General features: G+C 41.6%; 1 protein-coding gene across 4 annotated transcripts in view; it reads left to right on the top strand.

Annotated features, from left to right (window-relative positions):
• Positions 1 to 3942: 3942 nt before the first annotated feature.
• ADGRB1 (adhesion G protein-coupled receptor B1) overlaps positions 3943 to 10814 on the top strand; it is a 340003-nt gene continuing 333131 nt past the window's right edge. For all 4 annotated transcript variants that reach the window (XM_072410568.1, XM_072410570.1, XM_072410569.1 and 1 more), the window contains exon 1: positions 3943 to 4435. The gene's annotated coding sequence lies outside the window, so the exon portion shown is untranslated. The remainder of the gene's footprint in view (positions 4436 to 10814) is intronic.

Below are 10814 nucleotides of genomic sequence, written 5' to 3'. Positions count from 1 at the left end.
AGCCTGAGAGCACAAATATCCTGGTCCATACAGAGCACATGGCACACAGGGCAACTGGGCACACCAGGCAGATGTTGCAGGGTGTTGCAGGGTGCAGGGTGTTGCAGGGTGCAGAGTGTTGCAGGGTGCAGAGTGTTGCAGGGTGCAGAGTGTTGCTGTTTAGATATCATTACTGTAGGTGGTGAGGGATGATATGGGGATATAGTGAGAGGACCACAGACAGAAGGACAGAGGTGGATGGAGGAGACACAGAGGACAATTAAGAGATAAGGGAAGAAGAGATGGAAGGACAGGGAAGAGGTACAGACAGGCAGAGACTAAAGATGGGGCTATAGGACACATAGAGGGATGGGGAAGAGCAGACAGACACTGAAGAGAAAACGGGGGGACAGAGGAGATAAAAAAGGGGACAATGGGGATCAGAGAAGGGGGACAGAGAAGAGCAGAGATGGGGAAATGAGGAGCAGAAATGGGGTAATGGGGATCAGAGAGGGGGACAGAGAAGAGCAGAGATGGGGTATTGAGGAGCAGAAAAGGGGAACAGTGAAGAGCAGAGATGGGCTAATGGGGATCAGAGAAGGGGTATTGTAGTTCAGAAAGGGAGACAGGAGAAGACAGAGGAGAGGAGAGGAGAGGACAGTGAAGAATAAACAGTAAGAGACAGAGGGCAGAGTCAAATGATTAGGGACAATGAAGAAGAGGCATTGCCAAAAAAAGACAACAGGGCAGAAAAAGAATAATGGTCACCAAGAGACTAAGGGACAGCAAAGGACAAGGGCGCAATAAGCAAGAGGCCTATGGACAGTAAAAGATAGAGGAGCAGGGTCATATTATTAGGAAAGATGAAGAAGAGACAATGAACCAAAGATAGACAGTGGAGTAGAAGAGACTGGGGGACATTCAGAGATGGAGGAACAATAAGCAGGGGGTATAGGGGCAGTAAGAGCCAGAGGGACAGTGTGAGGATAAAGGACGGTGAAGCGGAGATAAAGAGACAGAAGACAGTAAAATAAGGCAGAGGCAGCAGTTTATGTAGAATTATAGATGCCCATTGAATCATGACATGGATAAAATGACTAATAGTGCAGAGTTTCCCAACCAACCATTGTAGAAATACTAAACCATGTCTGGCCCCATGTAAATGTTGTTTCCTAGATGTGAATGAACAGGCCTCATAGTTGGTCCTATAATGTAGGATAGGCACTGGGAATTACAGAGATATAGCAGACTGTGCAGAGTTCTGGCATTGGTAATGTCCATACATGTGCCGTCTACATCCAGGAAAATGCTGGTCACCTGGACCAAGGCCCGGATTTATCCTACAGCACAAGACTGCTTGTACAGCGGTCCCTTCTATAAGGGGGTTTTAGTACAACTGGTCCATCTGAGTGTTGTTTTCCATAATGAAGGTCTAATGTACAAATAGCAGCATTGCCCCCAATAGGAGACGTCCTACATCAGGTTGATCTTCTGTTCCTCCGCTGCCATTGAGCGTGTGGATCCCTACATAGTACAGACCATTCCCACTCCAGAGACTCTGTAAGGCATCCATTGCATAGCAGATTCCATCAAGAACAAGTAACCAACACTACATTGGGTTTTCTGTATGTCATTACAGCACAGTTACAAGATGTAGTAGAAGAAGCTGGGTTCGGTGGCACACAGGTGAGGTTTTGATAACAGAACAAGGTATTGAAACAGGATAATGGGTAGTGGAGAGGAAAGACAAAGGAACAGGTCGGGAGCAGAGAACAGACCAGATAAAGGACAGATCAGAAACAGGTCAATAAGAGAGCGTATTGGCAATGCCAGACAGAAAACTAACAAAGGAATGGGTCAGAGAGAAGAAAAACTATTACAAGTCACAAAGAGGAAAGATATTGGAACAGGTGAGGTAGAGGAGAAAATGAGGAACAGGTGAGGTAGAGGCGAAATGGAGGAACAGGTGAGGTGAAGGGGGAAAGGAGGAACAGGTGAGGTGAAGGGGGAAAGGAGGAACAGGTGAGGTGAAAGGGGGAAAGGAGGAACAGGTGAGGTAGAGGAGAAACGGAGGAACAGGTGAGGTAGAGGAGAAACGGAGGAACAGGTGAGGTAGAGGAGAAACGGAGGAACAGGTGAGGTGAAGGGGGAAAGGAGGAACAGATTAGGTGAAGGGGGAAAGGAGGAACAGATTAGGTAGAACAGGTTGTCTAGGTGACTTGGAACAGGGAAGTTGAGGTAGGTTACAATAGAACAGGTTGTCTAGGTGACTTGGAACAGGGAAGTTGAGGTAGGTTACAATAGAACAGGTTGTCTAGGTGAGAAAGAACAGATCAGTTCAGGTAGCATGTAGCAGAATTTGTTGTCTAGATGGCATAGAACGCAGTGTTTGAGGTAGGTTGCAGCAGAATATATTGTTGCTCAGGGGAAAAAGATCAGATCAGTTTTGGATCATGCAGCAGAACATATTGGCAGAACATAAGGCAGTCCAGGTACCATGCACCATGGCAGGTCGGTTAGATGAGAGAGAACAAAGCAGGTTACATGCAGCAGAATGATGTGTAGATGGCACAGAAGAGAAGAAATGAGATTGCATGCAGCAGAACATGCATAGATGGCACTGAACAGAGGGATTTAGGTTGTTGGCAGAAGAACATGTTTTCTAGGTGAGATATAACAGGTCAGGTTATGTAGCTTGCAGCACAACATGTTGTCCAGATAAGATAGAACAGATCAGTTTTGGTAACATGCAGTAATACAGGTTGACTAGATAAGATAGAACAGAACAAGCCAGGTAACATGTAGCAGAACATGTTCAGATGAAACAGAATACAGCAAATGATGAAGCATGCTGCAGAACAGGTTATCCATTATTTGCCTTTGTGTAGAGCCATCATTTCATCTCCTAAATCTAAACATTAGCTACAAATGCCACCAGATGCAATGATCCTAAGCAGAGAAATATGTCAGGTTACCCTTGCCCCTCTTAATACCCCCTTCTCCCTATGTGCCAATGGGCAGCCCTGAGCTAATGTGGGCCCCTTTAAGTCTTTCCATTGATTCCCACACCATAAAGGGACATCTGTCCTAAGCTTGGCTGATCTGAGAAGACATTTGTGCATTTAACCCTCCACAATCCCTCTGTGTAGCCAGCAGCCTAATTATCTATTCCAAACATCTCTTTCCTCACTTAAACACCAATATACCTTCTGAATGCCACAACTAATAGGAGCGGAGCTCTCCTGCTGTGCCATACAGATGCCGTTCTCTTTTTATTCATTTATTTTTTTCTTCTTGCTTCCACTTAGAACACATCTCATTGGTTCCGGAGATCTCCTGGTGTCAACTCGTGTTAGATGCTTCAGGTGCAAGAAAAGGTAACAATGCATCTATAGAGTGCGGTACACATGGCTGGATGCTGTCACCATGGTAATATCACAAGGAGGGGGCTCCACACTGCATCCCTCTTTCTTTAATCTCTTCCCACCATTAGAGTGTCTCTGCAAAGAGCCCAAGAGGGTGCTGAACTCCTAGGTGCCAGCAAAGGTCCCTCCATCTCCAGTTGTCCATCCATTGGGTTGCTTGACAAGCCTTGGCAATGGACAGCAGCCACGGTGCAGCTTCTAGGGGGGTTCTGCAAGCAAGGATGGTGCCTTTACCCAAACTGGCTTTGTCCAGAGTTCAGAATTCCTTCCATTCAAGTTCAAGCCATCCACTGCTGTTTGGTCTCCATCTCAGGGTCTAGATATTCTCCTCCCACCCTCCCTTTTTGCAGCTACCAACTTCATCAATCCCAGCACCTTCCACTGGCTGCTGACTGCATCAGGCTGGGTGTCTGCAACAGGAGCATCTTGGAGCATCCTTGCACTCTGGATAAAGCTGAATTTAGTTCTGTGCCTCTGTGTGTGGCTTGTTGGATGCATTTTATCCTTTGCTCCTCTGCATCCTCTCCCCTCCTCTCTCTTCTTTCCTCCTCTCACTCTCTCCCCCACTCTCTGTCTTTCTCTCACTCTAATGTGTGATCTGGAAAGCTTATAAAAGCCTGATGTAATTCTTAATGCAGCCCCTGGCTACAAGGACTGGATCTAGTTTCACAGAGTAGCAAAAATCTGAATAATAATAATAAAACATTATAGGGAATCATCAAATGCATAACAGCAGCGGATCCTAAGCATCTCATGGGGAAGGCGATTTGTCCGCTGTGTCACCAAGAAGAAGAAGACTTTGATTGTTCTATTGGATCTAATCATATATTGGATTTGTTGTAACTGGGTATTTTCCATAAAGGCTTGTGTTCAATTTTCTTCAGCTTGTCTACAAATTCAGGCAAAAGGCACAGGACTGGAGACTTTGCACAATTTGGTATTGGTAGTGGAAAAGGATTATACTGGGGCTCTTGGCTTAATACCTGGAATTTGCTTACAGAAGGGAAGAATTCTCAAGTGCAAGGCATCAGGTAAGGAAAAAAAAAACTTAATCTATTTAATTTTGTTTACCTCATTGGAGTTGGAGATTTGTGCAATTTTGGATTACTTAGAGGGCTCCTGGTTGGATACTGGTCAGATTTTTAAGCCTGAGAAGGGGAGACGTTGTAAAGCTATTCCCTCTTGTATCACATCTATTAAGTTCTCCATCCCTTGGCTTAGAATTGAAGCATCTGGATCTGGACTAGAGTACATTGTGTGCCCTGAACACGGAGCTGGGAAATAAAATACATGTATGAATATTTTACAGAGGGATGAAAAAGAAGTATTATACCATCATGAATAAATCAGCCCTTCAATAAAGCACAGAGAAGCTTTTAATACACACTGCTGCACTGGGGTATTGGAAGAGAGACCGTTCTACCGCAAGAAGTCCATGCATGAGCTTTTATCAACATAGAGGGTCAGTGCTGGACCCCCATTGCTATAGATCATGCTATCACAGTGGGTTCCGAAATGATTAGCTGGATGGGGGAGCACTTATGGTTTCGCTAATGGGATGCCAATTTTTGGCACTGGTTTTAGCCATGGGCTGAAATCTCACCATGTGCACCCAATAACTATTTACCTTGCTTTCCCTTGTAATATAGCATCTGAACAAAAATATATTAGGCTTCTATCATCTGGTGAATATTATCCAGCATAAAACGTTGTTAGTTAAATGATAAGGAATAGAGGCTAAATTGTGACCTTTCACTGTGCGTCTCAATCAGTGGATGGCAGTGCCTAATGGCTCTTTTAATACACAAGACTCTGAAAATGAGACATGGGATTGTAGAATGTGGAATAACACATGGGGTTTGCAGCTGAATAGAGCTCACACACACAGACTACATCAATATGGATAATTACTAGCTAACCTTGTGTGAATCACCGTGCCAACGTAGGAGTCAATGGCACACTCGCTCGCACCCCCCTTTCTCAGCCATACTCCCCAAATACCCAATCAAGACCCCATTTCATTAAAATTCCAGGACCTACACTTTCTTTTTTAGCACACTTGAATAAAATGGCTAGAGGGAATTGTTTCAAGCCTAATATTTGAGTATTCTAGGAAGGGAGCAGATTGAGGACCCCAAATTCCCCAATAAGCTGAACACTGAGGTATATAAAGCTGAAGACATGCAATTAGAATATTTAGGTAATTATATCAGTGGTGTAAAAGAATAATAAGTAAATTGCTCATTTAGGTTTTTTATCTTTAAGAGGTTTAAAGATAAAAAATTGGTTTAGAGATACGGCAAAGATCCATGTTTGGTTCATGCCCCGAAGCACATTACATCCACTAGGACTTGTTGAACTGATCCTTTTTTCTGTATTTGCAATGGCAATTGCATTCCCTTTCCCCTAAAGAATTTTGTGTTCTTTCAGTAAATATTTTTTTAAGGCTGTTTAGCAATTGTAGATGGCCCATGGGTAGCTGGGGGTCTTTTTATGAAAAGCAAGAGCGCACGATGTGGTGTTTCAAGCAGGATGGAGGGTGAAAGCATCCCCGAGAGAATGCCACATGCTCGCATGCTATTCTGCATCGACTCCAACACCATGAGTGCTTTTTTTTGCAAAAGTGAGAAAATTTCATCTCAAGTTTACTGTGATTGCACCTGAAAGCTGCTAAGACATGCTGATAGCTTTGTACAATTACACTGGGAATCTCTCACTCTATTTTAAGCTCTGAAAAAAAAGGATTTTCCATGAGTTTTCAGATTTCCTCTTCAATTTACTATCATTCAAACCTTTTTCTGAGAGCAATTTTTCCTCCTGAGGTCACTTAGTCTGGCCAGCAATGGGTTAGCCAGTGCTAATGGAGGAAAATTGTTCATGGGTTCCATTTAAATTCAACAATCCATTGCGTAGGATCCTTGGATTGTAAAATTGATGGTGAGTTTTAAGGGCAGTTAGTGCTGGTGAATATATGAATAATGCCCATGGTCAGGGTAAATAGAAGAACTAGAGAAAAAGTCAGTAGACATAGAATGCAAAGCACCTCCAATTGTATACAAATAAATATCACTTTAATCTCTCCTATCTAACATGTGCAAATCTTTCAAAGAATGATTTAAGGGGTCATAGGCCACCATGAGCAAGAATAATGCTGTGATAAGTAAGCATGGGGCTATAGCTAATCATACGCAGGCAATCAACTGAAGCATTGCCATTTATGATGGTGCTGGGACTTATGGTTCTCCTACAGTCAATAAATCCCTATCAAACCTAAAAGCCATAGACTAAGCCATGGTATAGGTGTAATTGAGTAATAATTGTTTTTTTTCCCACATTCTCTATGTAGTTTTAGCAGTCTCTTGTTGCCCCTACCATCTATCATTCGGTATTTCAGGAGGCAGCTAGTTATAATAATATGATGTAAATCACCCTGAAATGATTAAATGTCCACTCCTCTGAGAAGCGACACTCTGATCATTGCCCCTCTCAGACTCTTCCGATGGATGTTAGTCAAATCATTGACATTCTGGGCCTGGGCTTGGCAATTGACTTGAATGGTGATGATATGATTTAAGGCAGCTGGGAAGAAGTGATTTATTGTGGAACAATCTCAGGCTGCGCTTAGGAAGGTTTGCACGCAGGGTGGGTAGTTCAGGCCAACCGCAGGGCAGAAAACAAGGGCAAAAAATAAGAAAAATTCAATATAAAAAGGGTTAGCTGTAAGGAAAGCACAAGCTGCAAGAAATGATGACTTCTTTATGGGCAAAGAGCAATGCAGGTGTTGCTTATATCAACTGGTTAGCTTGGATTCTTCAGGTTCCTGGTGCAAATTAGAGCAGAAAGCCAAAGCCGAATGCTTGCTTGCAATGGATGATCTTTTATTTTTTATTAAACAGCTTTGCAAAACTACTGATGATTGGGATATGATTACAAAAATAATCTTATTATACTCATTTATCTATTTAGAATATTGTCTTTTTATATAGAAGATCAATCAAATATGTATGAACCCATTGATTGTACACAATGCCCTCATATACATGCAGAACATACGCAAACCATACTTCCTATTGTTCCGTCGGTCTGAATATATATAAAAGTGGGTTTATTTAACCCTGAGTCCATCTGCTTAAATTCTTCTTTGTGATTGACAGTTTCATAAATGCTTCCTATCATATTCTAAACAGTTAAGTCAACAAGAATATGCAAATATGCATTCAGTCCAAGCTTCACTCCTAATTCCAGCCCTCCCCATAGACTAGCCATAGCTCCTAAGAAATTATTAATAATTTCTATTTCAGCATGTGATTGGGGTGGATGATTAGGAGATCTCAGTAATATCTTTTAACCAATGCAATGCTGCAAAGGATTTGGAATAAAGGGCAAAAAAATGGCAAAGACAAACCCTGCAAATGACAAATTCCAGCCTTTTGGAATGGTAGTGCAGAATGAGACCTGTTGCTGTAATTGCATGAAAAGGTGGATAATAAGACTGCTGTTCCTTATTGCCTAGCTAACTTTATAGTGTTGCAAGGATGAAATATCATCCAGTGAATCCTAGAGGGCGCCAGATAGTCACTTTCCAGAGAGCTGGTGGAAAGCACACAGTGCTCTACTATATTCACTGCAGATACAGGAAAACAAATATAAAGCTTGTTACCATGAAATGCCAGCAAATGCCAATCTACTTGCACTACGCAGATGATAGGTTGAAAATGATGTGGCTTCGGTGGCAGCTTGTCTTTACCCACACCTTGGCAATAATAAGACTGCTACAAAATGTACAAAGGTTAATTGCACAGCACATCTACTTTATTCAAAGGAGGGGGCCAATAGGATCCTACAGGGGACCAGATATCAGCAAACATTTTTATAAATTCTGACTAATAGGGGTTTTACTAATTTTGGGTATAACAGTTTGTAGAAAAACAAGAGACCATTGTAAAGGATGACTAGAAATAGAGCAATTACTGTAACTCCTTATCAGCAGACAAATATGTAAAAAAAGGAATACATTGTAAGAATAGTTTGCTACTGCCTACACAACAACAGATCTGAATTTAACAATACAAAGAGACTGACATTGGTCAACTGTAGCAAGTCAACAATCTCCACATTGGTCTTTTGGCTAACTGTCAAGTTGCCGGTTGTTCCCATTTATCCAGGTCATGGTGCATCTAGTAGTAGTTATTCCCATTCAGTTGGTTGTGTTCCGTGAAGTATAACCTATATAGAACATTTCTAGGATGAGCGTGAATGAAGTCTTCTTGCTACCCATGAATTTGGCAATTTTCCAGAGTTTTTGACCCAATGAACAAGTCCAGTTGGGAGTCCTAATTAGACATCAGGTTTATGAGATTTAAAGGATTATATATAACAATATCTGGACCTCTCGTGCAATGTCAGACCCTTGGCCTCCTCTGGTTTTTCCCCAATGTTGGCAGAGTTACATGGATTGTAATGAGATTGTTAACATTGCTAGGTTTGTTATAGATTCTCTCCCGTGACACGTGTTCTTGCATGACTCCCAACATTTCCAGGCACCGTCCTTTTTTTCGAATCCTTTTTTTCTCCTAAGTTGTCCTTTTTTTGATCTATTTTACAAAAATGTTCTATATAAAATTAACTCTTTCATACACCCTCTATATTATTCTATTTCCTATGCAAGCCAGCCTTGCGTTACCCAACCGCCAATGGGTTTAATTGGTATTTTCCTTTTATATTTACTGTTCAAGGTCCATGTACCTTGGAACATGGTGGAGGTGTCTTTTACACCTCTTAATACAATGACCACATCACTACATATATTGTATAAGTTTTTTTATTTCTGCATTCTTTCATGCTTAGATACCAAGAACTACTTATTGCGTTCATCTAAGCATCATATTTTATGTGTACCATAATGATGATGATAGTTATGATACAACTAAAATGTAGATCAGTGTTTCTCTACCTTTTTACCATAGGGGAACCCTTGAAATTACTTTCAGATTTTCAGGGAACCCCTTCTATAATTACTTTAAACACAGCTCACAATATATTAGCGCAGTGGTCAGTGGGAAGAATCCCTCCTACATTGTTGTCCATTGGAAGATTGTTACCCTCATAGATAGCCAAAAAGATCATTTTTATCGATTAAACTTCCCTGAGACTCACAAAGTTTTCATGACGATAGGAACCCCTAGCAACCTCTGGAAGAACCCTGGTTGAGATACACTGGTATAGATGAATTCTCAAGTCATTTTCCAGCTTGGCTAAGGTTGCCAATGGTCTTCCAATGGAAGGGAGACCCACACATGACTGTTGAGTCTCACCTTGCCACAGGATACAATATAACCTTCTAACCCTTCAAGCCCTTCTTGAAAGCCTTTCAAAGTCGCCAACAATTCAAAGTGATTGCATGATAAAAAAAGGGCCAATCAGAGACTACCTTCAGTATCAACTGCCTATCAATATAACCAAACGAAAACATTCACCAGTGGAGCAAAAAGTGCACACAAAGGCGATATATTGGGTGGCCGTGTTATGGTGATGCAGCAATAAGGCAGCCAGATGTGAAACATGACGACAAGTAAATATACAACACCAACCCAATTATATAATATAATGGAATACATGGGTATAATGGACACAAAAAAAACAGACACAAGCTAAATGTTCACCAATTACTGATCATCCTTTCCTTTGTTTGCACAATGTGTGTGTGGAAGCCATTTACCCCTTCTAACTAGATGATGGTGGGAAATTCTTATACATTGAAAACATACAATTTACTATGGGAAGGTCTTGGAGTCAAACCCAGAACCTCAATGCTGTAAATTAACAGCTCCAACCACTTAGGGGTATATTTATAAATGTTTATAAGCAAAATTCACGCAGCTTTCACCCAAGATGCACACATTGTTCTAATTGGATTCAATTAGACCCCTATGCCTTTATGCTGCTGATGTTATATGTTTATATTGTAAACTATAAAGAAATAATGAATGAGCTCAGTAATGAATAATTCTGCAGAGGATAGATTTAATTGGCTGAGTAATTACAGACGTGCCATCACACTCACGCTCTTGGCTCTGGACTTCACGGTTCATATAATATAAATGTGCAGAGTGCCATTGTGCGATGTGAACTTTTTTTTGACTGTAGCCCCAGCGTCTGATATTTTTTTTCTTGGTAAAAGAGTAAATAATGTATCGGTGTAACACTCTGGGTATTTATTTCCTCTTGTAGGGATCACATACCCCCCATGATAATGGCCTTACTAGAATTCTCCCATCTTTGTTCAGCCATCAAGCAAGGCCACCAATAACAACCTGGACTCAGTGATGACAAAGTCATGTAAATCTTGGTGTCTGTGCAGCTCTTGGCTCCGTGTTGGAATGCGCCATGTTGTCACCAATGACACTTTGA

Source organism: Pyxicephalus adspersus, chromosome 5 (genome assembly GCF_032062135.1).
Source record: "Pyxicephalus adspersus chromosome 5, UCB_Pads_2.0, whole genome shotgun sequence".
Taxonomy (NCBI): Eukaryota; Metazoa; Chordata; class Amphibia; order Anura; family Pyxicephalidae; genus Pyxicephalus; species Pyxicephalus adspersus.
The sequence above is the reverse complement of the archived record's forward strand: the minus strand, read 5'-3'. Positions and strand labels throughout refer to the sequence as shown.